The sequence below is a fragment of the Sinocyclocheilus anshuiensis genome, unplaced genomic scaffold (genome assembly GCF_001515605.1).
Source record: "Sinocyclocheilus anshuiensis isolate Anshui unplaced genomic scaffold, SAMN03320099.WGS_v1.1 scaffold816, whole genome shotgun sequence".
Lineage (NCBI taxonomy): Eukaryota > Metazoa > Chordata > Actinopteri > Cypriniformes > Cyprinidae > Sinocyclocheilus > Sinocyclocheilus anshuiensis.
The window spans coordinates 1164786-1169347 of NW_015554154.1; the positions used below are offsets into that span (position 1 = coordinate 1164786).

The window sequence follows — 4562 nt, forward strand, 5'->3', positions numbered from 1 at the left end:
CGCTCTAATGGACGCCTCGGATCGGCAGGAACGGGTACTCGCACTTGAGGGCAAACGGGGAGGAAATCTGGCCACATATGACCGTTAAATAAAATGTCCTCTCCGTACGTTTAGCTCGCCGTGACGTTTAACGTGTGATATTGTAACTCGCGCGCGTAACCTCATATTTAAAGCGGAATCGTCGAAATATCTGTCAGTTAGCGGGGAGGCTAAAGCGCTGGGCCTCTCTTCTCTGCTCTCTCCCTCCCTCTCGGGTGTGTGTGACTGTCAGTTTCGCATAAGTCTCCGCTGACGTTCACTCGCTTCCCCAATACTTTTTATATATATTTTTTTTTACTTCTGTCGACGAACATTGTACCCTGGAAAGGGGGTTAAGTCCAAGAGAGATAGTTTCCTGACGTGTATAGAGGTAAGAGACGCTCTTTGTGGTTGTTTTAACGCTAAATTTCAGTTGGTTGAAGCTATTGTTTGTCTAACTGGAGAGGCTAATAGCCAGCTGCTAGCAGTTTGAGTAGAGAGTGTGTGTTTGTCCCAGCACATCCAGGCCCAGTGGGCTACTGATACATAACATCAACTGTCACCAACGCTTAAATGTATCTTAGATGTGTTTTGTAATCTCTAGCGCTGTCAGCTGATGTGTTGAAGAAAGTGAAAACGACAACATCAACATGCCATCGGTGCTTTTCCTTTTCTATTGTTTATCAATCCCTCGAAGTCTTTGTGTTGTGATTTATGGGATTGTTATCGAACCAGATGTTGTTATTTGAATGGAAATGGAAAAGCTGGTTTCGTTTGGCCATTTTGAGAGGGAATTGGTCAGCAGCCCTTGCTTTCTTGAACAGCCAGCTGGATCAGATTCCAGCCTTTGCATATCCAATAACATTTTTAATGTGCCCCCTCTGGAAGTATGACATATGTGGTGCTGACTCGCATAAATCGGCGACATCTGAAATAAAAGAGACTGGATTATTAATGTCACCATGGTTCGAACTACTGCGCAGTGTTTTGTTCACAACATCTTCTCTTTCACTGTGAATTTCCATCACCTGTTTGGAAAAATAAACCCATACTAATAAGAGGCAGTGTTACTAATTTTGCTCCCAGTGGCAGTTGTCTTCATATTTCATCCAGATATGAAAATGCTATGCCATTTGTCTCAACGGCTCATTAAAAGATAATGTAATCTGCCTCTATAAAGGATTATTTTGTATGTATTAATAATAAGTGTTTCAGCTCTCCAACATAAGACGTCATGCCTGTTGAAGGAATTACTGTGATTTTAGGCTTGGTAATGTATTGATATCTGTGCTTGATCTCTGTATATTTACTCATGGTCTTCAGTAACATTGGGGGAAAGACTGTCTGTCACAGTAGTTTGGATGATATGTTTTAGTTAATTCTATAAAATTGTAGAATAGCTAGCTGAATTTAATGATGTAGGGCTGTTAACGGGAAGTTCAGCATGTAATAAAACAGCTGGTTTTACTTCCCCTGTGGAGATATGTGAAGCTGAATATTTACAATTGTTTTGGTCAGTAAGACTACACTGGCTTCATATTTTAGTCAGAAATGAACCACAAATCGTCTGTTTATGTGTGTTGTTGTCAAGGATTTTTTCCATTATAAATATATATTAATTATGTTCCATAACAGTATCTATTTTTATGGCAATGTTACACTGCAGATTATTGTATTCAGATTTATATTCGTGACTGAATAGCCTATTTAGCTAAAAACAATAAATAAAATCACCACTGGAAAACAATTGCAATTGGATCAGTCTACTGTAACATTAGACTGCATAGACAGTGAGAACTGTATAATGTAATATCGGATGATTTAAGATGTATTCTTGAGGAGTATTTATGTGATAGTGTGATGTTTTTGTTGTTTTCGAGTTTCCGGTAGCAACTGTTCATCAGATTTGATTAGAATTGTATTCAAATAATTGATTCAGCTGAAGTTTGATAAAATGTATAAATGTTTTTTTTTTTGTAAAGAAATTAAAAAAAAAAAAATGGAAAAAATCTCAGAGTGCACAGTTGTGATTCTTCTCCATGACATGAAATGAGAGTCTACCGTAAATAAATGCAAAAAAAAAAAAAAAAAACACCTTTTGGGCCTCTTAGATGTAACTTGGATTATTGTTGCCATTTTTTGAAAACACATTGATATTTCATGAACTGTAATTTGTGTGGTGAATTTGAAGTGATGTTTACAGTTATTCTCCCATGTTCTGGCTGTGTGTCCTGCTATTGCTAATGGCAGAGCTGCTCAACATAGATATACACAGCAATCCTTGGGGAAGGAATTAAAAAAGTCCCCCATAATCCCCTGTCTTCTGAAATCTGTATCCACCTTGGTGTCAAGAGGCACTGCCGCAATGGGCCCCTCTGGGGCCGCCTCATATGGAAGTGCTGTGGTGCACTTTGTTGCGAGGCACAGTGGCACATCACAGGTTGACAGGATCAGCCTCAGAGGAGCCTGGGAGAGCAGTCTAGCTCAGGGATGTTGATAAACAGTTTGAGCTCTTATTTCTTGCTGGAGTGAACAGTGAAAATGGTGCTATGAAATAGCATGAAGAATCACATATTTTGCCACTTAAAAAAAGACTGAATAAATAATTCTAGTCATGCAAAGGAGACCAAGTCACACAGTTTTCATGTGTTGCTTGAGTTCCTCATCTTGTTTTATCTGAGTCTTGCATTAATGGTGATATTAACAGCAGGGGTACATTTTAAAACCCAGTTTTTTTGTAGCTTCTGTCTGTATAAAAAAGCTTCTCAAAATGTTCCCCATTGTTGTAAATTCATAGCATTATAGACACAGTTTCTTGTTTTTTGAGATTATACTAAAAGGTTGTGTGAGGGTTTGCTTTTGTGAAACTGGATATTGCTCAATATAGTGGGTCATAATAAAAGTTAGTGGTCTTGATAGAATAACAATATTACCATAGTTACAGTGAACATTTAGACTGCAGTTACTGGGAACCTGACTTTGTTTACTTTGAAGGAAAACATTTTGTACAGTTTTTATTCTTATGAAGTCTTTGTTTGGTTTTTACCTCTCTGATGCAGCAACAGTTTCTAGTTTATATTACTTGTATATTTATTTTCTATACAGTGATTGCACCCAGTGTTGGCCTACAGTGCTTTCAGTGATTTAAACAGATTTTCAGGACAGGTGTTGTATTTTTAGCTTACAGTGCTCAGCGTAAATGAGTACACCCCCTTTGAAAAGTAACATTTTAAACAATATCTCAATGAACACAAAAACAATTTCCAAAATGTTGACAAGACTAAGTTTAATATAACATCTGTTTAACTTATAACATGAAAGTAAGGTTAATAATATAACTTAGATTACAAATTTTTCACACATTTTTCAGTTTTACACTTTGTATGGCCTCCATGATTTTTAATGACAGCACCAAGTCTTCTAGGCATGGAATGAACAAGTTGGTGACATTTTGCAACATCTATCTTTTTCCATTCTTCAAGAATGACCTCTTTTAGAGACTGGATGCTGGATGGAGTGTGATGCTCAACTTGTCTCTTCAAAATTCCCCATAGGTGTTCGATTGGGTTCAGATCAGGAGACATACTTGGCTACTGAATCAGTTTCACCCTGTTCTTCTTCAGAAATCCAACAGTGGCTTTAGATGTGTGTTTAGGATCATTGTCATGTTGGAAAAGTGCATGACGACCAAGGGCACGGAGTGATGCAGCTTCTCTTTCAGTATAGAGCAGTACATCTGTGAATTCATGATGCCATCAATGAAATGCAGCTCCCCGACACCAGCAGCACTCATGCAGCCCCACATAAGGACACTGCCACCACCATGTTTCACTGTAGGCACCATGCATTTTTCTTTGTATTCCTCACCTTTGCGACGCCATACAGTTTTGAAGCCATCGGTTCCAAAAACATTTATCTTGGTCTCATCACTCCAGAGTATAGAGTCCCAGTAGTCTTCATCTTTGTCAGCATGGGCCCTGGCAAATTCTAGGCGGGCTTTTTTGTGTCTGGGCTTTAGGAGAGGCTTCTTTCATGGACGGCACCCATGCATGCCATTCCTCTGCAGTGTACGCCGTATTGTGTCACGGGAAATAGTCACCCCAGTTTGGCTTTCTACTTCTTTAGATAACTGCAGTGAACTTGCATGCCGATTTTCTTCAACCCTTCTCATCAGAAGACGCTCCTGTCGAGGTGTTAACTTCCGTGGACGATCTGGACGTCTCTGTGAGATGGTTGCAGTTCCATCTTTTTTAAATTTTTGTACCACTTTTGCTACAGTATTCTGACTGATAAGTAAAGCTTTGCTGATCTTCTTGTAGCCTTCACCTTTCTTCTGTAAAGAAATTATTTTCTTTCTCAGGTCTTGTGACATTTCTCTGTCATGTGGTGCCATTGCTGACGACGGTATGAAATGGGAAGGGGTTTTCTTTAAGTAACACCCTTTTATAGTCAGTGGTCTGCTGGACACCTGTGTAATGAATAATTAGACTCACCTATGGTTGAATTCTTCTTAAATTAGACATTTGTAGTCTAAAATTTAGCTT

The 4562-nt window shown here is 38.8% G+C and overlaps 1 protein-coding gene across 5 annotated transcripts in view; it reads left to right on the plus strand.

Annotated features, from left to right (window-relative positions):
* Positions 1–6: 6 nt before the first annotated feature.
* The window catches only part of LOC107670738 (E3 ubiquitin-protein ligase Arkadia-like), a 57440-nt gene continuing 52884 nt past the window's right edge, over positions 7–4562 (plus strand). For 4 of the 5 annotated variants that reach the window (XM_016463454.1, XM_016463458.1, XM_016463457.1 and 1 more), the window contains exon 1: positions 7–409. The gene's annotated coding sequence lies outside the window, so the exon portion shown is untranslated. The remainder of the gene's footprint in view (positions 410–4562) is intronic. The other variant, XM_016463455.1, reaches the window with a different exon arrangement.